The sequence below is a fragment of the Erithacus rubecula genome (assembly GCF_903797595.1).
Source record: "Erithacus rubecula genome assembly, chromosome: 6".
Classification (NCBI taxonomy): domain Eukaryota; kingdom Metazoa; phylum Chordata; class Aves; order Passeriformes; family Muscicapidae; genus Erithacus; species Erithacus rubecula.
The window spans coordinates 17,976,824-18,004,783 of NC_136688.1; the positions used below are offsets into that span (position 1 = coordinate 17,976,824).

A 27,960-nucleotide genomic window follows, 5' to 3' on the forward strand; every position below is an offset into this window, starting at 1 on the left:
CTTACAAAGTGTAGAAGATTTATCCATCATCCAAAGGGTCAGATGTGGAGATGTGCATCTCCAAAGAACCAGACTTTGGGCAGAAGGAATCTCTGGCACCACCTCCTTTTGGGCCCTTTTAACCATCCTGTGACCTTTGCACAAACCCCCTCTGCTCACAGTGGTCACACCATGGCAATCACAAGCACATCTGCTGGCAGATGCTGCCAGAATGAGTGAAATTGCTGCCACAGAGCAAAGGACAGGCTCACCCTTCACTCCTGACTGACTCTAAGGATGGGCCCAAGTTTGGGCTTGGCTTACTGTTTAGTTTTCCACCCTAACAGCAGTTGGTATCTTGGAAGGACAAGGGTTAAACATGGTTTATTCTGCAGGCTTCAAGATTTACATAAAATCCACATCCCACACTACAACTCAAGCCCTCAAATGTGTCTCCCAACCATACTACAAACACGTGGATGCCCTTCCCTTCCACACTGCTGCCACAAAACAAGTTTTTCAGCAAAACTTTCTATGGAAGATTTAGAAACTCTTCCACATTTTCCTCCTGCAAGAAAACTTCCAAAGTCTATTGGACACACAGTTGTCTGGCTGATGCACCTGTGAGGATCCTGGCTGCCTTTCCCAACCTGTGACAGCAGCAGAACCTCCCAAGTTCACAGAACAAGCAGCTCCCTGAAGTTTACAAGCCAAACATCCTGTCAACACGATCACACCATTACCAATTCTGCTGAAGCATGTATGTAGACATGCTATGAGTTATTAGCCCAAAAAAAAAAAAATAAACCAAACCAAAAGTTGTTTGTTATCATTTTCTTCAGCTCTGCCAGAATAGCTAATTCAGAATTTCACAAGCTTAAATTATCTAACCTCCTGGTCCTGGCACTGTTGCTGAGGGCTCATTGTCCATCTCATCCAACAACTCCTCTGTGGTCCTTCCTAAAGAACAAATAACCCAACCAAGCTCTTTTCCACTTTTGAGGATGTGTGGAAATACTGGTAGAGGCACATTTAGCTGGCAGCAGAACAGGTCAAAGCTAAATCAGTACAAATTTAAGTCAAATGATGAAATACCATTGAATTTGTAACCAGTTATTTGCAGGTTAGGCTCTGTCTCCCTGTGCCAGCCTTTTCCCAGCTGTCTGCTTTGTCTCTCTCACCCCAGCAGCCCAACAGTGACAGACTCAGTGGTGTTACTCTGGTGGATGAGGTTGCTGCATCTCAATTTTCCAGTAAAACCAGGCACTGGCCATCTCTCTGTGCTTGCTTCAGACCCAAACCCATCATCTTCAGTCTCAGCTGATGTGCAGAAATTAGTTATAGCTAAACCTAGTGTGTTTCTGAACACCTCTCCATGTGAGGGTGCTGGCTGAACTCACATTTTAGTGCATTAGGTAATTTCATGGACCACCTATGATGAGCTCAGACATAGGACTGGGATGAGCTGGAATGAACAAAGAAAAAAGGGTTTGTAAGTTTGCTACAGTGCTCTCCCTTTAAGAATGCCTGCAACTGAAGCAGTTTAGCTTCAGAACCAGCACTCTGTACAACCACCATGCACTAATGAAAAAACCAAATTGTTGTTCATCTCAGAAAACAAATTTCATATCAGTTTTATAGAAGATGTCTTGAAACCAAGTATCCATTCAGCTGTGCTATTTTATACCTGTTCATATTTGATAGTTTCAAAGCAGCTATTTTAAGTGTCTTGACCATTTAAGCAGAAAAAAAATACATAAAGAGCAGAAGTCTCAATTTATTTTTCAGTCAGCCCTCTCTCTACCATGTCCCAAATGCTCATCCAGTCCTAACAACCACAGTCCTACGTTTTAGCATTACAGGATTTAAGAACCATGCACGTCTCTTGAAATGAGTTTTAAAGTTAAGAAGATGTCAACTCAATGATCAGAGCAAAAATCAGCATGCCCCACTAAATAGTGAACAGTGCAGAGAAATGTCTTTTCACAAGGCTTTCTTAAAATTCTAGGAAATTGAATATTTTCTGTCTTTTCAGCCTCCATCTGCTGGATGCCCAATGCCTAAAAAAAATTTCTCTCTGAGGAAAAACACAAAAGTTACCCATACACATAAGCAAAGTTCAAGTCTTCCATTTATGACACCAAACCTGTTGCCAAAGTACTCTAAGGACCTACTTGAAAAAAATGCCATGGAGTCTATTTCCTGATTGAATTCTCCTGCAGAGGAGAATCAAATGATATTTTGTCACTGTATCCATGACAGTTTGTCTTTGCAGCCTGTGTGGGACTACTTCCTTGGGATTCCCTTCCTTGCACTCCATCCTTCTCTGATCCCCTGAAACAAGGCTAATGAGACAGCAAAAAGAAATCTTACTGTTCATCCCTTGGGAAGAAAAAAAAAGTGAGATGACACGTGACCAGCTTAATCATGCAGCAAAGCTGATCACGAGTTCACAAACACCTCTGAGCAAATCAAGGCCACTGCTAAAGTAGGTCAGCTCCAGGAGCCAAGCACCCACCCAGAGTCAGGACCTCTTTACACAAGCCCATCAGTTCTTTCTCCCCCTAGGCTAGAGGCAGCCCTGTCCAACAGATTTATGCTGAAAGAACTGCAATTCATAACTTTATGAATCACCAGCGCCTCGTGTCTCAAAAGCGCAATTTCGCAATGACAGAGGAAAACCCTGGTGTGGTTTCCTGAAGAAGTCATTGAAAAGATACTCACTGTCCCTATGGGTAATGACTGAACCAAAAACAGCTCCAGAAAGGAAATCATCTACTTCCCTTCACAGCAGTATTCCATTGCTGGAGCTGTGTCACAGCACAAGCTGGTGCAGAACAGAAAAAGAGGTTATTTATCTCCCCTAGCAGCAGAGTGCTGCTGCTGGAGGCTCCTGACACACTTCCCCTCACTGATGGAGACTCCAAGTGCCCCTGGGATGATTTCAAGATGCAGAGCAGCATCCATGGGCTCAGTGCTGCAAGTAACTGATGCCCAAAGAGGTTTACCTGGAACAGAGGCTGGACAGAGTTAAAGGAATAAATCAGGGATTTATTAAAAACCCTTCAATGGATTCACCTTGAGCAGTACAAGAGCCTACACTCAAGATGGACAACCAGTCACAAATTTTCACACTTTTATAAGTTTTGATCCATTTCCACACTGGGGTTAATTATCCAATTCCAGCTCCAGGGTCTGCAGTCCCATCCTCCCAGATTCTCTCCTCAATTCCCTGCTGTTTGCACTTTTTGGGGCTGAAGCTGCAGTGGTGTCTTTGGCTCTGGGGCTGGAAAAGGATTGTTTTGTCTGACTGAAGAGAATTTGCTAATACTTTATATGAAATTCAGAGTTATATACTAATGCAGTACAGAATCTGGAAAATATGAAAGCTGAAACTTCCAGCATCATAACCAGCAGCTCCTACATCAGAACCTGTATTATGGAATACTCCATAGGAATCACAGGAAGATCTTTGAGGTAAAGCAGGATAGTTTTCTTTGCCCTCAGCACTTAAGGAATACTTGAGTCAGAATTCCTCCTATCTTCCCAATATACTGATACTGTTTGGTTTTAATGGCTCCCTAACACCATTTGCAAGTACTCTGCGCCCCCAGAAGACAAAAAGCCCTGTGGCTTCCTCTCACATGCAGATGCATCTCACCACACTCTCTGCAAAGAAAGGATTGCACCCAGGTTTGTTTGTTGAGGTCACCCTTTCACCACTGAGTCCTCAGCATGTCCACCAGCTCCTGGCAGCCTGTGATTCACATCTGAGTTTTGAAACTCCTGACATCAGCTGCTCATGTTTGCACCCTGACCACACAGCCAGGGGGATGCCCTGCTCTGGGGAAGGCAGAGGCACAGCCCTCAGCTGCCCAAGAGACCCCCTCTTCCAACAGCTTTCCTAAGGAAAAAGCAGCAGGCTGGAGGGAAGCAACCCATGAATTTTAACCAGCCACAAAGCTACAAGACAAACAATTTTGGCAAGGATGGGAAAAAGTCTCCAATAAACAGAAGAAAAACTCCATGTGCAGTTTCTCAGTAAACCAATCTGTTCAGGTACAGTCCCACACCAAAAACATCTGTTCATCAGTAGGGTGTCTGAGAAAAGGCAGCGCAGGTCACATCATGACATCACCTCATCACAGCTCTCCACACTCTCAAGTGGTGATGGAAACACAGAACAATAAATTTTATCACAGAACACTAAGGCTTTCAGTTCAAGAGGGGTTTTGGTTCCTATCTCTCCTTTATGAGGGAAAGCATCTGCAATCTTTGCTTCCAGCTACTTTAACAAAGAGCTTTTCTGTTGTCTTCTCTGTCTCTGCCTTAAAACCAAGAGTCACTGCTAACCAAAATAGCTCTCTTGCATGGGGAAGCTCAAAACTAGACCCAGAACCCAGAAGTGTCTCAGCAGCACTCAGAATTGGGAAGGATCACTTCCCTCAGCCTGCTGGCAGCCCAACTCCTGACACCATCCAGGAGGCTCTTTCCTGAACCCCCAATATCTTTTCTGCCAAGCTCTTTTTCAGCTGTTCAGTCCCTAATCTGAGACATGGGGCTTTTCCAGGTGTAGAACTTGGCATTTCCCTTTGCTGACTTCTGAAGGGTCTTTATATGACTTTTGGTGACCCTTTTCTCTGGTCTGTAGAGAGCCCCCTGCTTGGTAGCACACTTGTGGTGTCTCAGAGACACCCCCCAGGCTTGCATTTGTCTGCAGCTCTAAGTATAAAGTTTCAGACAGCATGGAAGGAAAGGAAGACAGGCTGGTTCTGGAAAGAGAACCCAATAGAATTAAACAACCTCCAAAAATTCTCGCTCATGATCTTCTCTCAGTGAAGCAGATAAATGTGTGTTTCAAGGTGGTGTAGTCACACAAGAAGGATTTATGGATAGAAGTATGGATCACCTTCAAAGCACAAAAGGGAAAATGGATCAAAACCAAAGCCAACCCATGTCAGTCCCAGGAATCAAACCTGTTTAGGCCAGCTGTGCTATGGATGAAGTATTTCCCTCCATAACAGGAGGGGACTGGGATATACCTGTAGTGGCAAAGCTCAAGGTCTAGCTTACAATTCTACAGAACAGCCCCTGGAGACACCATCAGAACCAGCACCCTGATTATCCAGCTGACCCTCAGCCACAGGAGATTCCATTTCCCCTCACATCTCAGGAGTGTCTGCCTCTCTACCTACTCACTGAATCCCAGCGGCAAGAGTGTTTCAACAAAGCTTGCTAGTTTGCAACCATTACTGAAAGCTTGATCTAGTATAAGCTTCTCGTCAGCCAAGATTAGACTCTTTGAGCACTCATTCTTTGAAGTGAGCTTATGCTGCCCTGTTTGCATATTTCATTCTGGGCAGCCATCAAAAGGAAACATCACAAGGGAACTAATCAAGCCCTTGTGAAAAGGTGGTGATGCACACTCTTGGAAATCAGTACTAACACGCTGCTGTTACCAAAGGAATTTGGCCTGCTTCAATAATCAATCTGCCAGCACATGCACTCCTCAGGTTCCAAGAAACTCCTTCCACAGGGAAAACAGAAAGGAAGGACAGGCTGGAAGGGATTTGTGAAACCTCTACACATGAAACAAACTGTAGTCTCTGTACAGGCCACTGGAACCAAGAAGTACTGGTCCTTACATAATATATATATGGTATATATATATATATATATCCATCTATTGAGTATAGCTCCCAGTGCTGCAGGAATTGCTAAGCTCAGCCCCAGCACACAGAATGAGACTGAAGCAGCACTTCAGGTGTCTCCACTGAGAGCAGCAACCACTGAATTCTGCCTCAGAGCTCTGCAAACTCTGTGTGCTGCTGGGTGCCTCATTTTACAGAGTGACATTTTACAGACACTCTGAGATCACCACAGATATTCTAGGAACACACGTTCGTATTTCACCTCAAATGTCAACAGGGAGACATTAAGGAGTTTTACCAAAAAAGTGTTGCTGCCCCACATAACATCTATGAGTTAACAGCTGATCTCCTACAAAGAGGAAAAAAAGTTACACTAAGAATTACACCCAGCTCTAGCTGTCAATGAAAGATCCACTCTCAGTCAGCACACTCCTCTGGATTTCAACAGGTCCTGCTGTTCCAAAACAGCCAAACTGATTTCACTGGAAAGGGATACAGCTATTATTCCATAAAATGGAATAAAAAGCAGTCATCATGACAAATCCAGCTGCTTGTAGGAAAAGGACTGAGCCCAATGTCAGAAGTGCTTTATTTACTTAAACCCAAGGCATCCAAGCCAACATACTTTAAAACAATGCTTCAGAAATGTTGTTCAGCAACAGCATCCCAGAATTTCTGCAGTATAAATTATGGAACAAAGTAACAATAAAAATAGGTTCCACTAATGTTAAATGTTGGTAAAGTAGGTTCATAAAATCCATGTTAGGGTGTGATATTTACTATTCATTTATTTCCATCCTTCAGAAGATATTATGTATGTGTGAGAAGAAACAAGGTATTGTGTTTTCAAGACTGGGGAGAATGAGTAGACTTAAAAGACAACAGAAACTTTTAGTCCTTTGGGCCAGTTATTTCAATCTCCTCCCTTGACATCAAAATCAATTCTTCTTTTGGTAATGACAGAGTTAAAAGAAACTAACCCAGGCACAACAAAAGAAATCTACTCTCTCAATCAGTACAATTTAAACTCTGAGTTTCCAGGGCAGGTCCAGCCTCTGTGTGAGGTACATACTGTTCACAGCCACTGAATGCAGTCCTTGCTCCCCAACCCTAAGCCAGCCAGGGGATTTGAAGAGGGTGGGAGGCAGAACAGGGTGTGTGAAAGACAGGAAAATCCATCCTACCATACGGGTAAATCAATTATCCAACATTAATGGGCTTCAAGGAAAAACCTAATCAGAGTCGATTTCTTTAATAGCTCGTGTACTTCCAGCATGCTTTGATCAGAAGCACACACCCAAACCCACAAAACAACAAAAACCTTCTCAGCTGAGGAGGCAGTGGCTCTGTGAAGTCTCCCAAGTTGTACACATTACTTCTGATCTGCCAACAACAGAAGAGGCACTGTAGAGTTGACTTCAAAGCCAAACTTTATAGGAGATTAGAAATTTCTTTCTAAGAGGACTGCACACAACCTGGAGTGACATTTCTGGAGCAGGAGAAGCACACAAGATAACGAGTAGATAAGCTACTCAACTCACTCCCCATGTTATACAAATGTACAGTGGGAATTTACAATCAGTGCCTCAGTAACCCATGGCTGGGAATGCTTCCTTTCTGCACTTGCAGTCCAAAAGGTGCAGCTTTTTGTTTCAGGAGCTCATCCAGCTCCTAAATACAAGCACCAGTTTACAGCAGACAGATGTTTTAGATACAGGTCTTAAAGACTTCAATTAGCCAAACAGAACAATTAAGTTTCATGTCAGTAATGCACATCTTCTAATCTAGAGATGATAAATAAAGCCCAACTGTACACTGCAAGTATTATTTTGACTCTGATATGATCTGGGCAAATTTAATTTCCTTACTGCAGCTCGGTGAAGCTCGTGGATCCTCACAACCCAGCAAATATTCCTCCTGTAGTTCACAATCTCAAAAGTTGTCTTTCAGTGGCAGGGAGGCAAAATCCTCTCAGAAGTTCAAAGAAATGTGTCTTTGAAATGAAACTGCAGCCTAGCAAAACACTTCCTCATTTATGTCAAAAGCAGAATTTTACCCTGTGATCTTGGCACACCATGGAACCCCTTCCAGGGCTTCTTCCTCAATCTCAGAACTACTGCTTGTACTTTAATGCCTCTTGTAACAGGATCTCTTGCCTTTAACACTGCAAGTGAGCACAAGTTTTAACTTCAGTCACTCCTCTCACTGGCACAGCACTATCTTAGTGCTCCATTAGTTACTCCAGCTTCCAGCCACCAAGTCCTTCTGGGCTTTTGTCAGGGCCTCATTTTCTTCTTACTGCAGCATTGTAGGCTTCCAAACCAGACAATATATTCAAGCCATGGCACAAATAATACTTCCAAGTAATATTTTCTCACTTGACGTTTAAAGTTTATGCATTATGGGAAGTTAGCCATTTTTCAGGTGATTAGGCTGAACCAACTGCTCACTTCTTTTAGGCCCTGAAATGCATCTATTAAGATGAAAATAGTTTCTTTAGAGTTGAAGCACCAGGTCCAAATACTTTCAGAGATAATGCACAGAGCTGTTTTCCAGTCATATGATTGCTACAACAAACCCAAACACATTTGGCATGTGCAAGACCTTTCATTCAGAGACCTATTGCCAAACTGCAGCTAAATACTTCATATCTTCAGGGAACAAAACATTGGAACAAGAGGGTATAAAAATATCACCAGAAGGAGCAAAGGCAGGTGGTTCTATTTATAGCTGATACTTTCATTTCCAGTTTTTGCATATTCCCTCTGGTCCTGCTGGATTGCATCTCTGGCTGGAAGAAGTCACCCCTGCTCTCAGCACTCTGCCAGCCTGACAAAGCAAAGCCAACAGGGTTGTCACCTTGCCTTCCATCCCAAAGTAAGCCCTGGGAAAAGGAAGAAACTCTCACCCTGAATGGAACCAAGCTGGGGTATTCCTCACTCTGGCTCCTCCAGCTCACATACCCTTAACAGGCTCATTTTTCCCCACTGGTTTCTTACAAGCTCTTTACATCACACAAAATCAGCTGTCAAACACAAATGCATCACATCCATGTGAAAGTCTGAAGGAAGAAATAGGGACAATCTCAGAGGCTAAATTTTTATTCCCCTGCACTACCAGTGCTTTTTGGATAAGAGGGCATCATAGCTTTTTGGTTAAGTGTACAAGTAAGAATTGGGTAAAAAAACAAAAATCCAGAGAATGTACAATGATGGCATAGCTACTGTATACATTAAACTTTGTGTGGAAACAGAAATTTACAACTCTAAAATTATTGACAGATTTCCAGTTTTAAGAAAACCTCTCCCCACACATGCACCTACCTCTGTGTGCACCTGGAATCCCTCTGCTGGTGGAGCAACAATAAAAACTGACATAAATAAGCTCAAGTCACACTATTTGCCAGGTAAATCCAAATCAAACTAGTGAAACCCTGACACTGCAACAATTCAGCACTTGCTAAATTGTTTTATGGGAAACACCTAAAGAAATACACATCAAAAAAAAGACACACATGTCATTTTCAGTCTGGGTCAATACTTCAGAGTAACTTCAGCAGCCATAGCCAAAATGCAGGTTTTTAAAGGAAGGATTTGCTGCTGAGAAGGGCTGCCTTTCTGAGCCATGGCAGCTCACACTGGGGCATTATCCCACACCCTGCCCTTCCAAAAGGGCCACACAAAGCAGTGGAAGCACAGCCACAGAGAACACTGAGAAGTAGGGCAGGCTCCCAAGGCCCCCGGGCCAGCACTAATATTGACACAGCACATTAGGAGCAGAATTGCTGTAGTGACAACTCCCTGTCCAGCCAGAGCACTGCTAAGGGCTGCTACAGCACCAGGCAAGGGATGGCAGGGCAGTGAAACCACACTGACAGCCCAAAATTCTTCAGCAGGACATTACAGGGAAAGTTAGATGTCTCATTGCACCATATACTCAACACTTCAGTGAATGCTATTAGCTTCTAGTGCAGCACTAACTACTTCTTATGCTTCCTTCTCTCTTCCTTGGATAAACTGGGATTTCTGTGCAATGGGACAAGTTCAAGGTGAGCCCCAAACACCCTAAAATGTGAACCTCATTAAAGCCAGCATTTTGAATAGTTTTGGTTTTGAGGCAAGATAATGTTGAAAATCTCACAGCAAAATTTCACAGAAGAGCTGATAGAACACCTTAGTGCCAAAGGGATGGCTTTACTTCCTTTGGTATTCTCTTGTCACTCTTCCCCAACATTTACCTTCCAGTACTCCAGCAGATACTTTTATCAAGTCCCCAGAGCCTGCCTGTACAGTGTGTTGAATTCATCAGGCTGAACAATAACTTCTCTCGAGTTATTGTCTTCTGGGGAGACAGAAATCCCAAGTGCCTTGCTGGAAGGTCAGAAGATATCCAGAAGCAGCTCAAAGCAGGGAGAGGAGATGTGGCAGAGAAAGGGATGGGAATAAATGTCCCATCCAGCTACAGCAAGCAGTTAAAATATCCCTGTTACAGCCTTCCTGCACTTTCAAGATATTTTCAGCACTCCCACAGGACTTGCTTTCAACATGGAAATCCCTCCTTGGTTTGAGCAAGACAAGGTGTGCTGATACCATTTCCACTGATCCACATCTGTGACATTTTCTCTGCTCTTTTGTGAATGACAAGTTATGAATGTACAGGCACAGGAGAGGAGTATTTCCATCCACTCTGCAGTCACTGCTGCAGTGGGAGTACAAGCTTTTATTTTCTTGAGAAGGCCTACAGCAATAGGACAGCCCTTTAGAGAAATGGATGATACAACATATTCCTTTTTTGTGCCTCTGTACATTCACACTGATGTTGAGAACCACCAAATTTCCAAACCTGTGACATTCAGCAGCCAGAGATACAGCTGGATAAAAGCCACAGACTTGCATTTTCCAGACAGGCTTTTAAATCTGTGATTTCTAATTTAAATCAGCAGTCAAATTTGAATGTGTACTTTTACATTACAACTGAAACGGAAGAAGTTTTAAAATTGCTGCTGAATTTGGAACAAAGACTCATGTTCCTAAATCATGACAGCCTTTATAAAGGCAGAGGAATGATCAGGGAATACCAGCAGCTCACTCAATGGGATCCTTATTGCTATGCAGACATCTCGACCACTACAAAAATTAAAAATAATGGAAATGCAAGTGGAGAAGAACAGAGTGTAATAGACACACATAGGAAAAAAAAAAACAAAAAACCACAAGAGATAAAAAGTCCTGGTGAGACCAAACATGGGCAACAGAGGAAGAAAACCTGTTTAGAAAAAACCCTACACAACAAACCACAGCCACCCACTCCAAAAAAGGACTCTTCATAAAACTGAACGCTGCATGCATGATTTTTTTTAAAAATTATTTCCTGTCCTTGACTCAGAGACCCATCCACATCCTCCTTCCCCTCCTAATCAAGAAGAGATGCAGCACAGAGCAAAGGGACATCTGACTACCAGTTGCAAGCAGAAGTTTGTCCAAACCATTGTTTTAATTCTGAAAGAGAACATTCCACAACCCACACAGTCTGATCCCAGTGGACCTAGGAAGGATCACTAGACAGTTCACATTCCTCCTCAAAAAAACTTAAGTAGGTTTAGATTATTTTATTTCTGCAAGTGCCAAATATTAATAATGCAGTCCCTTAGTTACCACTTACAAATGCTCATAATTATTTACAGCTCCTGAACAGAGGATGGCTTGGATATCAGCCAACAAATCCACAGCTATTAAATTTATTAGAAAAATGGAAAACTTTCTACTTTCACTCAGTAGAACAATAGAAGCAATGAATTCTGCTTAAGGAACAATGAAACAAACTGGTCCTCTTCAGCTTAGAAAACTGGCAGGACCAAGATCTACAAACTCATCAAATGTCATGGGGACATTGGCTGGAAGGCTCACAACAACAGAGCTCTTCTGATGAGGTGGAAGGCTGTGGAAACTCTCTGCCAGGTAACAGGAGGCCTAGGAGCTCATGTGGCTTGCACAGAGAGGCAGCAGCAGCTCATGGAAAGGGATTCTGCTGAGAGTCCCTAGGCTGAAAATAACTATGGGCCCTAATCCTTCATCAGGAGCAACTCACAGCCATGCTGGAGACTCTGCAGCACCTGGGTCTTCTTTATGGCACACAATGGGCTCTCTTGCCTTCATCTGTTATCAGTAAAATAACATAATCTCCATTTCTATGTATTCACAGAAACTTCTATTTACAAGTATGATATAATAGGGAAAGTGTGAAATATACAATATCCTTAAAAAACCCTTTCGGGTCAACTCTGTTTGAAGTTAACTCACCTGCAATTATCACCCTACCAGCACCAGGTGGAACATTTGAACTGAATCAGTAACATTAGAGTTTAGCAAAGCACTTTGTACAGTTTCACTTATCAGAAAGAAATCAGTCTTACACAGGAAGCCAGGTTTATATGCTCAGTGTCTGCTTTCATAAGTGGAATTCCAAACCTGCAGTACCCAGAAACAGAGCAAGGAGCCCCATAAAAGTCAGCAGGCACAAACCACCCAAAACAAACAGCAGCATGGCAGGCCCAAAGCTCACCTTGCCAAGCACTGCAGTCCGTACACACTGCCCCACTCACCTCAAATCTCTCCAGATCTTCCCTATCATTAAGTACAGCTCTCAATTCTCTTTTCAAGAGGCCAAAGACACACTAAAACAGGCAAACTGTTACTGATCACAGAATCATTAAGGTTGGAAAAGAACTCCAAGATTGTCAAGCCCAACCTTTGACCTTTGATTACACACAAGGAAAAACCCAAGTAGACAAACGTGCTCAGAGCAGAAAAGAATCACATTATTTCAGAGGATCGTGTACTACACAATAGGCACAAAGAGTTCTGGCTTTTTTTAGAGACCTGCTTTTCAGAAATGTTCACTTTAGTCTCATGCACTATTGTGCCCTGACTTTAATAGAGAAACACACTTTTTGTATTTGTGTTTTCTTCAGTCACTTTTCTGGTTCTCAACTGAAATGCTTTTTTATCTGTTAAAGTCCCTTCAACTCTCTCCAAAGGTTCTGTCTCCTCTTCCACATGCATCGAATTTATTTGTAGTCCCTAAAGGTACAAGCTTAAATGTATATTCTCTAAATTCTGAAGTAACTGACTAAACACAAAATATTTACCCTAAGTAACTTAACTGACAAATGTAAAGGCACTTTCATTATCTTCCTGTTAAATCTCTCCATCTTTGCTTTCCTAAATATCAGTATCAGCTCCTCAGGTTTTTGTCCCACTTTCTTCTCCTTCCCTACCAGTGCAAGAAATTCTCACCTTTTAGCAAATCACCGGCATTAAAACTCAATATTCTTATGCCAAAATAAAGAATTATTATATTTTGACCCATTGAATTATTAAGATTACCAACTAAAAGTGATGTTTGCTTTGCATTTTAATTTTGCTGAACAAAACCCATGGGTATTACATCTTATGTATGCTTTAGAGCATAACAACATGAGAAGCCCCTGTAGTATTTTTAACCTTTTGACTTGATTTGCTGCAAGAGTCTCTGTAGTCCCCTTCTCTCTGCTCCAAGAGTCTCTGGCCCTCCCTGTCCTTCTCAGCCTGGTAAAAGCTGTATGTCCTTGCACTTCCTTCTGCTCAAACACAGAGTACAGATAAGTTTTATCTCAACACTGATACCAGATTCATTCATATCTGTTCCCCTGTACAATCATGTGTTCTGCTCTCTCTGCTGCAACTGGAGGTAACCTCATCGACTGTTTTATAAGACACGCTGATAATGCTGTAATTCAGGTCAAAGTTTACTTCACCAAGATATCCTGGAAGAATTAATGTGTTGTAAGAATCCCTCACCTGCCTCTCACCTTTTCTGTTCCTAAGCTTAGTTCTTCTGGTTGCTAACTTCCAAATTTTCTAGCCTGAATTTCACTAAGGCACCTATGTGCTATTAAACCTCATTTCAGTTTCACCTACCAGATAATGTTATCTGCTCATTGACCAAAGGATTAATCCAGTGAATTGCTTTTACCTCCTTTAAGTAAGTTTAGTTGTGTTCCTTTCATCTGACACACTAAATTTATGTTTGCAAAGCAGTTCATTCCTTGAACTCCTTTCAGTTTTCTATTCACATTTTATCAAGGCCAGGAAAATATTAAAGTCATGACATAATTAACATCCTACACGGATCAACCTACCTTTGAGTCCAGCTTGATATCCTTGTTTACCAAGGCACAGATTGTTTTGTGCACCTCTCTAATGTTGCCCTGGGAACTGCCAGTCAATAAAGTCCTTCCACCCTCAGCCACTTCCTCTTGGAAGTGTGACATACAGAAACAGGACTTGGCTGCTAGTTAGAAAGGGCACGTGTATTTCTCAAGCAAGCCAAGTGGAAATTGCCAGAATCAACTCTACTGACTAATCCTTGCTCAGCTCACACACAGTGACTATGAATCAGTTCAATAGTTTATTTAATACAGGACTAAGTGGATTTTAACAGTGCAGCACACACTCCTCTTTGGGAGATTCAGGTGACAGAATTCACACCATTTCATTAGTTGACAAGTTGAAAAATCTAACCTTTTAACCCTAACTGCAAGAGCTTTTAACCTCCTGGCTCCAGCATTCAGCTGGGTACTCCCACACAGCACCAGTGCTTACCTAACCCCACAATGAACTGTTCAGAGATACAAAACAGACCAAACCTAATCCTGCAAAGAGTAGTTTTTAAAAAAGCCAGAAGTCTGAGTAGATGACAGTAAGGTGATTCAGAAATCAGATACCAGCACTGTACAATGGAGGGGAGAGACAATGAGTGACCATTTAACTTCCCTTGCAAACACACACCTCAATGTGGGAACACACAGGTCAACTCTCAAAGGCAGATTACAGCACAAGCAACCCTACAAAGTCCCCAGGGTGACAGAAGCATTCAAGAAACACTCTGAAATGTGTTTTGTTTGTGAGCTGCTGCTTTGGATAAAATTGCTCCTTTTCCAGAAGGCTGTTTCATCAACACTCAAATGAAATCTATCTCCCATCCACAGCAGCACAGTCAAGAAAGAACCTGGATGAATGTTACCCCAGCCAGGTTTAATAAATATTGCTCAGTGTTGGGATGGCACATGGAACCACCAAATCCCAACTGCATTGAGATGTCCAAGGCCTGAGCAGTGGGAATGTGCAAACTATGAAGATAAAAGCAGAGAACAACACAAGGAGCTACCTGAAAACTAAGTGACCAGCCCTTTGAAGGGTGGAAAACCAGGAAAAACCCACATGTGGAAATGATTGGGATGAGTACACTTCTGGAAGGATGTGTGGAAAATACACAACTCTACCATGAGCAATGACTGAAGAGAAACTGCTGCCAAACAGAGACTTGGCCAAATTCTGTCATAGGGAGGAGTTAAAGGGGATATGCTGGCTTGTATTTGGAGGTGAAAAACTAACCCTTTACTGCAAAATACAACGAGATTTGCTCAAAAGGGCAACCAAAATCAGCTGTACTTATCCCTAACATTTCTCCTTTAAGCTAGTGCATCAAGATTCTTCCAGGTGTTCGAAGGGCAGGGAAGTTTCTTTTTCTGCTTCCTGAAAGTCTTTGAAATCCACCTGCCAGCCACTCCTCCAGGCAAACCTGAGAACCTGCACCAACATTATTCTGTGACCTGGTTGCCAACACAGCATTGCTCCAAAGCATGGTCACCACCACGAAACACACAGGTACAAAAGAGCAAACAAAGAGCTCACAGAGCTGAGACTGAAGGACAGAAAAACACACAGGCAGCTCTAAGGAAGAATTCTTCAGTGCCTGTAAATAAAGTCAGAGGCCAGGCTAAGACTCCAGTTACCAGGTTTCCCAAAGTCACCAAACAAAATTCAACAGAAAAATGGAAAAAATAGGTTTCATTGATAAATGACAGAAACCAGTATTTTTCCAGGTTTGTCAAGAGACTCCATGATCCCAGTGTGTTTGGGGCTACAGGAAACTAGCAAACCACAGAAATATCCTAAAACTAGAGGACAAGTGGGATGAGCGACCAAATATTTGTTTTAAAAAATAAGAAGTATGCATGAAATGAAATGTGTGCCAAAGAAAGTAGATTATACAAATGAATGAATCCATGGAGGCTTGAGCAAATCCTGTTCTAAAAGGCACGTTCATTTTGTCTAAAAAGCAGCAAGAACTCTGTAACTCTGAAACTTTAAAAACCTTAAAAAGTTGAATAATGATCACCAGTATGGGTCTATAATGAGATACCAATAGGACACTTTTCGCTCCCTTTTTTGTTACATGGAAGATGTATTTTTTTTTGTTCTGCTTCTTCCCAAGATGTGCAACTGCTTGGTCTTTATTAGTGTTCATATGCTCTAACAAAAAAATTCACCTTAAGTGGAAATGGATTCTCCTGTTATCTGACGAGTTGAACTTTGTCTTATGTTCCATTTATATTCCAAATAAAGTTCAAATTTCTTAGTAAATCTCTTTGATAAGGACACATTGCAGTCTTAGAAAGTTTTTTTTATGAACATAATTCTCCTGAACAGCTACTTGATAAGAACATCAAAAACAAACTACAGTGCCAATATTTCTCTAAATGGAAGCCTGGGTAGGTTTTAGAAAGCTTTGCTTCTTGAAAACAGAATATTTAAACCAGCTGGCAGCAAGATGAAATCTAGGCCAAGTTTGAGAATCATTCTTAAATGCAATTCAAATTATTATTTTTTTTTTAATCTCCTCAAAGATAGAGCTGTGAACAATTAATGGAGTTCAAACCATGTATTGTCTTGGGGAAAAAAAATCTTCTTCCCCTCAGTCTCTCTCCTATATTCCATTTCCTCCAGACATCCTGGCAAGTTTAACTGGAGGCATGGCTGGGTCTCTGCCAGTTTTACATAAATTATCAGTTTGACAACAACTTGGACACGTAAGTGTTCAGCTCTGGCAAAGTCAGGTGATGGTGGTGAATGGGCTCCTGAGAGATTTGGGTATCTGAAACACTTCTATATTTGTTCATCTGGAAACCCAGAGGCACACAGGCCAGCAAGGGGAAAGGGAAAAGAGGCAAAGGTCTGCCTGACTTACTCTTCCTTGTTATAAAAGAGAATCCTTCACAAATGGCACCATAAAAGCTCCACTGCATAGATGAAAGTAAAAAGTTATTTTTCTGGGTTTCACTGCCAAAGCCAGATTTTTTCAAGTTTTTATGTAGATTTATGAAAGAAATGACCCAACACAGCTTAATCCAAAAATACTCTGTCACAAAGCCTCTTCTTCCACATGAAGGCTGCAGTGTAACACATTTCAAACAGCACTCTTCACACTTCCAGCCTCTCCCACCTCTCCTTCAGGAATACTCACTGTGAGCTGTTTCCTAAACCACAAAAGCAGAAATGTTTATGAAGCCAAAGTTGTATGGCATCAGCAATCTCAAATCATTCTCCTGGGGCAAACAACCAGCTTTGAGACCCAGCAGATTCCGCAGGCCTGGATCTTTGCCCAAACACAAATGGCAGCAGGGATGTGGATGGAAATTCTCAGCCAGGAAGGGGCTGGAACACTGATGGAGGCTGCACTGTCCATGGTAACCCAGCTCAAATATCATCAAAACTGCTGTCCAAACTCATCCAGCTGTCCACAGGTGATGCAAAAAACTCATGTGTCATTATAAACCAAACTGCTGGGCACCAAAACCAGGATGTTTTGATCATCAGAGCCCTGAACAATGGCAGGTTTCCCACAAGTTCCTCAAAAAATCTGCAAAAATCCATCAGTCAGACCAGAATTCTTGGGAGGAACACACAGAGAAAAGTTGCAGAATGGCATCAGCTGTATCCAATTGTTAAAATTTCCTCTAAAATGAATGAGTTGATAATCTCCACCAGGAATGGGAATATAGAAACAGTTTCTCCAATAGCTGACTGCAGTAATCTTCTCCCCTGATGGGCCTTTTTCCTCTCATCACCTTATTCTTGATAATGACAAAAGCATTAGAGTAAGACAAATGAAGATCCACTTCAGCTAAGAAAATAAAGCAGGCATTTGCTATGGAAGAGTCTCATGGTCAAGGCAGAAAAATGAGGACAGGAATTACCTCATTCAACAAATAATGCCAAGTACAGTAATTGAGATCTCATTATTGCCAGCTGGGATATCTTAAACAGACTGAACTAGATTTTTAAATGCTGTAATAGGGAAATGCCCATCTTTCTTCAGACTGTTTCCTGGCCAGACAAGCTGACCAAGTGGCACATGTCTCAGAAGAGAAAAAAAACATGAACATTCTAAAATTTCTAACAGGAGTGAAACAGAAAATCCAACATGAACCCAAACTAGCATAAACTCTCAGATCTGTCTTTCAGTTTAAAATAGGAATATCCAATTGCTGGCCTTGTATTTCTAAGATACAAATAACTTCTAGTATTTCTAGAGTTTGGACTCAAACTGCAAAGAAAGCATTTACCAACATTTTGAACAGATTGTTCTTTAATTACAGCACACTTCCAGCAATTCTAATGTTTTATGTGACAAGTCCCTCTAAGAAGTCACTGACCCTGACTTGACAGGTTTCTAAAATAAACTATAATATTCAGAGGCTGGTTTGGTCATTGCAGTGACAATAAATTTTAAAATGAGAAAAGAAAGAAGAAACTCTATGAAAACAGGAAGAAAACAGCACTATTTGTAATAGAAATTTCCAAGCCATAGTAAATTTGGTATAGAATAAAACAACAGTAAAATGGTATTCTAGGGCAGCAAATTTGTCTAATATTCTGGGGCTTTATCAGATTGATAAGGAAAAAAACCTATTCCAGGTATCAGAGCCTTCATAAACACATGTCAATTTCTGGATTTCTGAATTTGAGCCATATCCTGACTATAACACAAAAATATTAACTATGTTGAGGGCACAGTGTTGATACTGACTTTTTCCATTAGCTCATTGAATTAATTTCATCAATAACAAACCAATTTGCAAATGCCAAGATTACATGAAATCCTTTGGCAACAAAGCACATTGGGAAAGGGAACAGAGGAATAAATGGGCCTCTTGTTTCTTAGTCAACAATTCTAGAACTTCAAACTGGAAACCTCATCGTGGTGAAGACAAGGTTAAAAAAACATAAACCTCCAAAACAAACATGATTTTTTTGCAATCTATTCTAAAGCATAGATTCTCTCCCTGAAAAATGACCAGGCCATTCAAGTCTGTGAGCAAAAGAAATATTATTTCCCAAGGTTATATGAAAACTAACAAGCCAGTAGCCAAAGTGCAGCAGAAAGCCCAAAATGCAAGGAGATTTAAAATACAATTATCAGAGGTCCTTGAGTGAAAGATAAAAATAATATCAGTAGAACTCAAACCAAAGGCAACTTGCTGCCACTCTCAACAACTACAGTGCATGTGCACAGCATAAAGGATGAAAGTTTTGATATTTTAATAGATCATTTTGCTTCAAATTGGAACAGAAGTCCTAAATTTCATAACACTCCAAGAAGAACCCACAGACAAAGAAATCCATTCATAACAAGTTAAGGAAAAGAAAACCCAACCAAACCAGTTCAAGGAAAGTATAAAATAACAGCTTTAAAGACAGAAAAAAACAGAAAAGTTAAAATAAAAGTTTATTAGCTTTATTTTCTTCTTCTTTTTTTTTTTTTTTTCTAGGAAGTAACTTTTCCTTCTCGTTTCACCTGATAAATATTCTACAGTACAGCACTACTTAGCAATTTCTACCAGTCTTTTTGATTTTGTACGTTTCAGGAAGGCAAATTATAAAAGGCAAAGGCACTTTAAAAAAGTTTCCATTATGAAAAGAACTTGAGATCAAGAAGAATAATAATTTCTGAGTTCTCTGGTAGTCTTATTTCATTCACCCTTCAAAACCTACATCAATCCCAAATGGATAATAAAAACTTCAGAGTTTTCTGAGTAGTCCTGTATTAAGAATACATCCAATCTTTAAAACATGTGGATTCCATTCACTTATTTTTTAGCTGACACAGAAAGGAATTAAGGCAAAAGGCTGTAACTGAAGGAGCACCTAGGAATTATCAGAAAATGCCTTTCTAGGAGTGATTTTGGAGACATGGAGACATCCTTCCCATGGGAAGATGGATTTCCACCCCAGCCACCAGGGAAGAACCGTTAAAGATTTAACCATGTGTGTGCTGCCCTTCCCAGTGCCACTAAACATCCTGTGCCTGTACAAAACAAAGCCAAAAAATCACCCCAAAAACTACAACCATCAGCCTCAGCTGCTTGGGCCATGAATGGGCCCCTTGCAGGCAGCAGAGAACATCAACACCCTGTGCCCCAAGAAAGGAGGCTTGGTAGCTCTCCCCTCCAAAGTGCTGCCAAGGAGATCTCCTGCTCTCCAAGCAGCCTGCTGGCACCATTCCTGCACAAGGCCAACCTAGGGAAGTCCAGCACAGCTCCAGCACAGGGCCACAAGCTGCTCTGACATCAGCAGCTGACCCAGAAGTGCATCTGACACAGCAGACATTGAATAACAGCTTCTCAAATGGCAGCAGGCTGAAAAGGTTACAAATTCTCAGTGTGCTGCCTAAGAAATATCCTTTTGCACTGCAAAGTAGAAAGCATGGGCTGAACAGAGAGACAAGAAAGAGGAATCCTTGCAGGCATGGGTGCTCAAACAATCCTGTACTTCACACGTGAAGAACCCAACATCAGCCAGCTCTTCAATCACATTAAGCTATAAACCAGCAACTTGAGCATCAGCTACAATAAATCTCAAATAACACCAAACACAACGTAAACTATCAATCTTCTATGGGGCAAAGACTGAAATGTCAGATTGTTTTTTTAGGCAATGGATATTCCAGACTAACAAAGCCAGAAGATGCTGTTTTGATCTGTGTTCTTCTGCAGAATGGATTAAAAAAGAAATTACATTTCTCAACATCTGGTGAAAGATCAGGTTTCCAAGGAGATGAAGTCTGGGCCTTGGATAAGTAGCCTTACTGCATTTTTTCCAACAAATTGAGGTAAAAAAGGCAGGTGTAATAAGCAGTTAATGGCTGTGAGTTACCTCAATACCCATCCCATTCAATGTGCAGCTCAATTTAATACACGTCACAGGTTATCTGACCATGTTCAGAGTCATTAAATACAAATAAAACCAAATGGATAATCACAACTGAGATTTCTTCCTCGCACAAAAATTATCCACAAAACTTAAACAGGCTTCCTAAATAACTCAAAACACCAACTCTTAGGGAGAAAAGCCTCCTGATTTTTTAAGTGCATCATTTTTCTGCTTCAATAAGTTGAGTTTCAGCTATGTAACAGCTGAGCATCAGTCTGGATTTGATCCAGAGGCAGAGCACTCCTTTGCTTTGTTTTATCCATCATCAACCTACTGCCCAGATCTATGAAAGACCCACACTGAAAGCTCTTTCACCAGGTTTGAAAATGCCATCAACCACCTCATTTGCATCTTCAAGCACCTCCAAAGCACAGGCTCTAACTTCTGTGGGTTGATCAAGCACAACTCTCAATAACCACATTTCAATAGCTGGTAACTGAGTTCCAGCCAGCATCATCTAGTCAGCTACTGCATTTATCAAAATCAAGTACTTCAGGCTGAAGCTCTCAAAATATGATGACAGCCAAAAATTAAAGTTTCAAAACATGTTTAATGTATCAAAGTAAATAGAGAAAGCTTAAATATTGCATTCTGTAAACTTGGTGAGAACCACAAAGCTATACAAGATTAAAAATATGTATTTATTTTGGGCTTCTCCTTGCAGCCACTTGCATATGATATGCCTTTATACAGCTTTTATTGAAGACAACTAACTTCAGAAAACTTCCTAACACTAGATACAGGCAGCTGCCTTTTACTACTTTTCTGCCCTTTTTTAGAAACAGAGCTACAGACAAAAGTGATGCTAAAGGTTAAGAATGAAAAGCGTGCAGGTTACAGAACTGAAACAGAAAATGCACCAAATTTACTTTGTTTCACTTAACAATGCACGTCTGCTACTTCCAGTATCCTTGATACCAATTCCCTTGGGAAACCTGCCTTCCTCACCTCTCACAGATCTCAGCTCTGCCATCAGCCTTGCACAGCATCAAAGAACTGTGTGCAATTCTAAGCTCCAGCAAATAAATCCTATGAATGCTCTCTGATTCCACTCCTGGCTGCCCAGAAGAATCCTTGAGAGCAGGTATCTGAAGGAGAAAAGCTAATCTCCTTTAAAGTCCCCCTACAAACACCACCTTCCTAAAACATCCCCAGCAAGGGTCCCCCAGCACAGCAGGTCTCTCTGAGCATGTGGATTCAGGGAAGTGGCAGCAGGCCCTAATTCCTGCTCTGGCTTTGTGGAATCCCAGCTCCAGCCACCTGAGTTTCCTAAAACACAAACCAAGCAGATTCCTTCATGTTTTCTGTGGGTCTGCTCTCCCAAGGAACTTCTTTTAGAGCGTGATCATTCACAGCCCCACACACACCACAGAGACAATGGGAATGCACAGTATGGAAGGAATATGGGATAAAACAGTATAAAACCCCAATGAAATGCTGTGGCTGTGGATTATTTTACACACTCAATTTCTACAAGCAGGGATAAAAAACCCATGAATGGTCACAAGAAGCACAAACCCACAGAAGCCAGGAGAAGTAAAGCCTTCTCCTTAATAAGCAGCTGTGGTTTAGAGTAACCAGAGAGAGGTCTGTAGTTCCTGATGCTTCAAAGAGTTATTTACATTTGCATATTCCTGGAGGATACAAAACATACTTTCTGAAGAGGGCAGAGTTGAAACTCAGCCTTCTGCAAGACCGTTTACAGAGACAGTTATCCAGAATTAAAAACAAAAACTCTTGCTTTTCTCCCCTACAGACTTAGCTGAAGCCTGTGTATTATCAGTCACGTTTAAAAAGAAAAGATACACATTTAATATAAGCACGTTAAAAAAAAAAAAAAAAAAAAAAAAAAAAAAAAAAAAGGTGGTATTTTGAATGTTGAAGCTCCAAAATTGTAAAAACTAGAAGTCTACTTAAAGACTGAATTTTGAAAAGAGATTAGATCACGCTCCACAGCTGACCCTTTCTACCTCACACACTAAGGAAATACTTCAAAATTCCAGCAGGCATATTTGCTTCCAAGGCAAGGAAACACACCCACTTGTTCCTTCACCGCTGTTTTTCCGAGTACGAAAATCTTCCCAGAACTGTTAGAATCGAGGCACGGGAGTAACAGAAACCTCAGCAATTAAAAATGCAAAGCGATTCCCTTGCCTCCTCAAGCGCAAAATCGGGAAGCCACCTTGGTATTCCCGAATGGTGAAAACCTTGGTGTTCCCGTTGTGCTGCCGGAGGAAAGAAAGCCTTGCTTGCCCGATGACAGGAGCAGCAAAGGCACAGCGAGGTGTGCGGCCGGGGATTAGGGGATCCCCAGGGAAGCGCGGCCGGATGCTGGCCCGGCGGGGCTGGCACCTGCCCGCAGGTGGCACCGGCCACGGCCGCGCACCGGGGAATCCCCGAGCGCCGCCGGAGACCCCGGCCGCGGGGCACGGATCCGCGGAGAGCCGCCCGAGCCCCCCCGTGCCCGGGGACACCCACACCGCCCGGCACGCCCCCCGCGGGACCCCGGCCCGCCTCTGCCCGCCGGCCGGCCCCGGCCCCCCGCTGCCGCCACACCGCTCCGGGGCCCCCCCGGCACGCGGCCCGGCTCCGCCGCCGGGGGGTCCCGCACCGCCGCCGTCTCCCGGCGCGGGCCCCCCTCCTCCGCCGCCCCCCCGGCCCCTCCCGGGGCTCCCGCGGCCCCCGGGGGCGGCGGCTCCGCCGGGGCCGCGCTCCCCCCCCCCCCCCCCCGGCCCCTCGGCGCCCCCCGCCCGCCGCCCCTGGCGCTCACCGCGGCTCCGCGCGCCCCTGGCCGCGCCGCGCCCGGCCGAAGGGAGGGCGGGCGGGGGTCGCGGCCCCCCGGCAGCGCCGCACGCCCGGCGCAGGCAGCCCCCGTCCCTGACCTACTTTCCGCCTGGCTTGCCACCCGACGGCGCACCACTAACCTACTTTCCAGCCAATGGCACCCTCCCCCGGCCCCGCACCGGACGCGCCCGCCCGCCAACGGGAGCGCGGCTCCGCGCCCGCCTCGCCCAATGGGCGCCCGCCTCGCGGGCAACGCCCGCCCCCCCGAGCGCCGGCGAATCCCCGCGCGGCCCCGCGGCGCCGGCCAATCGGGAGCGCGGCTGCGGGGCCCGGGCCCGCCCCCCGCCCGGGGGCGGGGCTGAGGGGCGGCGAGGGAGCGCCGCCGGGACCCGGATGTGGCGGCGGGGTCGGGGAGGGTTGGGAGCGGGTGTGCCCGGGGTGGCGGCCGGGACTCGGCCTCGCCCTCGGCCTGGCCCTCGGCCTCGCCCGCGCTTGCTGCGCCGCCGGCGCCGCCCGCTCGAACCTCTGCGTCACCGCCGCGTGACGTCAGCCGCGGCCGTGACGTCACGCGCCGAGGTGTGAGGGTCATGGCGGCGCCGCCTCAGCCTGGCCCGGGCCTCGTCTCCTTCCTCCCGTGCCGGGCCCGGGGCTCGGGGAGCCGGTGCCGTGCTGCGGCCGCCCGCCCGCCTGCAGGCTCGGCTCCTCTGCGCTGCCCTGCAGCGCCGCCTCTCCCCGGGCCGTGCGCGGGGCGCGGGGCGGTGTCGCACCCCGAGCCCCGGCCGGCCCTGGGCCCCACACGGCTGTGCTGCTGGCACCGTGTCCCTGCCATCGATGCTGCATCGCCTCCAGCGCTCTCACACCGCACCGGAGCGGCGTGGGCAGAAAGGCCGGCGGTAGTGATGGCTGGAGGGGGCACAGAGTTAAAGGAATAAAGTAGGGATGTTTAACAGCCCTTCCAAGGATTCACCTTGGGCAGTGCAAGAGCCTGGGCTGTGGCTACTCAGAAGATGAACAACCAGCCTCGAGTTTTGGTCCATTCCCATATTTGGGGTTAATTGTCCAATTCCAGGATTCTCTCCTCAATTTCCTGCTGTTTGCACTTTTGGGGCTGAAGCTGCTCCTTGTTTCTGGGGCTGGAAAAGGATTGTTTTGTGTGACTGAGCTGGGAGGAGAACTTGCTGACACTTTATATGAAGTTCAGAGTCACACACCAATGCAGTGCAGAATCTGGAAAATATGAAAGCTAAAACTTGAGGCATCGGTGGAATGTGGTAAAGCCACCCTGAGCACCACGTTCTATTCTAAATTTAGATAATCCACGGGGCAGCCTAGAGATGATGTGTTGCAAGCACATAATCACAGTGCAGCTGCTTCCAAAGGCAAACACTTGCTGAACGTGATTGCGTGATCCCTGCATCAGATTATCATTGCCACATCCGAATTGTCTTAACATTTCCTGTGCTGTGATGCCACGTCCCAGAGGTTTGGTTTATGTTTCCTAGTGGAACATCACCAAGGAAGTGTGGATTGCAGCAGGATTGAGTCACGGTGGTTGTGGTTATCCCGGTCCACCATCCCTGACCTGGGCAGGGTTAAAAGCTCGTTTCCACCTGACTGAGTGGGGACTAAACACAGGCAACAAGTGGCCCCTGCTGGATACAAACTCTGCTCACATCCGAAACCCTCCAGCAGAAGCTGTGAAATAAAATATACATTAGCAGGATGGGAATGTACACCGTGAAGAGAGAGGAGAAAACGCATCCTTTTATTTCCAGCAAAATGCTGCTGCTTTGATTTGTTTTAACTCACAGAAGTTATGGAGGTGGAGAAGTCTCCTTGACTACTTCTTTCAAGTGAGCCTTTGTGGTTCTGCTCATTGTTTCTACCCTCCTGTAGAAATAATCTCCCTTATGGGCTCGATCACATAGTGTCTGTTTTAATGAGCCCAGTGCCTGTAGTAGGGAGTGATGCCAAGAGTAATGATCTTTAGCTATTTCTGTAGGAGAGCAGCTTAGCGGGCCATATGTCAGATTTCCCAGTGAGCAATTGTTTTGAGTTGTTTTTACACCGTGGTTTCTATTCATGAGATATTAGAGAAAATAACAGCATCTGGTTAATCAAACTCCAAATCTCAGCGTGTGATGATCTGTATCAGTCCTGTTCTGTGACTTCCTTTGAAATAGATTGTCAGGTCAGTGCAGGGAATTTCTACCTGCAGCTGAATCAAGCATCTTATACCTTGAAATTTTAAAGGTTGAGGAGCTAAGAAACGACAATTTTAAATTTGACAAGACCCGAGTTCAGCTCCTGATGCCAAAAAAGTTTGCACCACAGGTTTCAAGAGACAAAAGGCAAACAGGAGAGGTGAGGCTTGACCAAAGGTGGAGCATTTTCTCCTTGCCAGGGAGGGAACATTTGAAGTAGAGCACCACACAATCCTGGGAGCTGCTGGGCAGAGAATTGTGTGCTCAGCTCAGGGCACTGCTGTGCACTGCTGTGTTTGACACTACAGCAGAAGCATTTCCTCATCCAGATAACTCTCACCTGATTGATTTTCACATTTTATGCTTTTTCTTTCTGAGAATGTAGTGAATTAGATCTTAGGCAGAACATTAACTGCCTCCTTAGCTATGTTAATATGCTAATGGTTACACCATGTTTAAACACTAAAATTTACACTCGTTTTTGGCTTAAAATGACAATTTAAAAGCAGGAAGAGGGGGTGCTATGTGGCTGCTGAAAATTGTGGTTTATTAATAGAATATTGGACAAAGTAGCTCATGTTCCAGCTGGTTTTTTTAACCACAGTAAAAACTTTCCAGGTCTTAGGATTTTGACTTTGTGTCAAGAGTGGCAGATACAATCTCCATGAAGTGCAGCCTACCTAAGGTATGATAAAGCCATATCAGCAGTTTCACTTTAGAATCTGTGAGTTTTTAAATCTAGATAACAATTTCCCTGCAGAAAAAGGAGCCTGGTTTCTCAGCTGATAACCCAAAAACTGATAGTTGTTTTTTTTATTTGAGTTTTTTTGGGCAGGAGTTGCTTTCAAGCAGTCTTGATATATCTCTGGAACACCCACGGATGTTTCAGAAGTAACCAGCCAAATTAGTTCTTTGATGCTTTGGTTGTGTTATCTCCCAAACATGATTCATGAGTTAGAGACTCAGAGGACACAGATTTCTGAGTCTTTGGAGGCTGAATTTTTGTGAAATGGTTTGGAGATAAAATTATATGTGTTTATTTTTTTTCATGTCTTCCAAAATATGTCCAAGATAGGGTAACTATTTCAGCACCTAGCTGTGGATCCAGCTGCTTTAGAGCATTTTAACCAGCTGCTGTTTGTTTATAGGTTTTCAGCCATGCAATATTAAATAACCTGTCTTACCCTTTTATCCAATCTCTTCCTCCATTTGTCTCTAAACCTAAGCCAGAGAAATATTAGATTTTTCTGCTTTTGTGTGTACAAACACTTGCTGCTTTAAAGGATGCACATTCTACCACAATGTTTCCACATTTGAGCATTAAGTTCATAAACATAAAGCAATACATTACTTTTTCATGTGCCTGCTTCCTTCTGGGCTTTTAAAAACCCATTCTTCTTCCTCCTGGCCTTTATCATAATTTAAAGGGCTAAAAGCTTGTTTCAGGCAAAAAGAGAAGATTCTTATCCAATCCATTGATTTCAGCCCTGTGGTCTCTGAGACCACCAATTAATATTCAGAGAAACTCCCAGGATTTGGCAATCCACTGTCTGGCAGCATAGCATGAACAGGAAGAAGAATCTGAGGAGGAAAATCAGACTAAATCCAGGGAATTAAGAAATTCTAAGTACTTCTTTGCAATATATTTTCAATTTTTGCAGAAGGTTCAGGACAAAGAATTTCTGTCTTTATCTGGATTTTACCTTAATGAAGGTAAAAGCACTTCAGAGTTTTTACTTCATTGAAAATATATGGAATTGAGTTTCAGAGTCTGGAAGTGTGAGCTTTAAGAGGATGTGGTGAACTTTAAACATGTTAAGAAAACTTTAATGAATATAATATTTTAAGTTGAAAATCCTAAAAAGCTGCAGCCTTTTTAAATAACAGCATTTTTCCCCCCTGGGATTTTATTAAAATGTTTTGGAGTTTTTTATCACTTTTGTTGATAAGAAATAAGTATTCATTCTTGGAGTAATTTTGAATCAACGCCGTATTTATTGCTTACATTTTTTTAATGTATCACATACAAACCTAGACATTCTGTTAGAAGAGGATTGGGCCAAAGACACTCTTGAAAACTGCTGACAGTGTTTCTTCAGGATTTACTGAGGACACTGAGATTCAGGGTAGAGTTTTGCTGCCTTTTCTTGGTAGGGGTCTTAAATTTTTTTAATTTCCATTAAACACCAAAACTTTTGCTTTTGGTACTGAAATGAACAGAGACTGGATTCCAACCAGCCTTGATTT

The 27,960-nt window shown here is 43.3% G+C and overlaps 1 protein-coding gene across 8 annotated transcripts in view; it reads right to left on the reverse strand.

Moving 5' to 3' along the window:
* The window catches only part of BMAL1 (basic helix-loop-helix ARNT like 1), a 48,420-nt gene extending 24,716 nt beyond the window's left edge, over positions 1–23,704 (reverse strand). For 4 of the 8 annotated variants that reach the window (XM_079310153.1, XM_079310152.1, XM_079310151.1 and 1 more), the window contains exon 1: positions 23,496–23,630. The gene's annotated coding sequence lies outside the window, so the exon portion shown is untranslated. Of the gene's footprint in view, positions 1–23,495 lie in introns of all 8 variants that reach the window. The other 4 variants (XM_079310149.1, XM_079310154.1, XM_079310148.1 and 1 more) reach the window with 4 other exon arrangements.
* Positions 23,705–27,960: the final 4,256 nt, after the last annotated feature.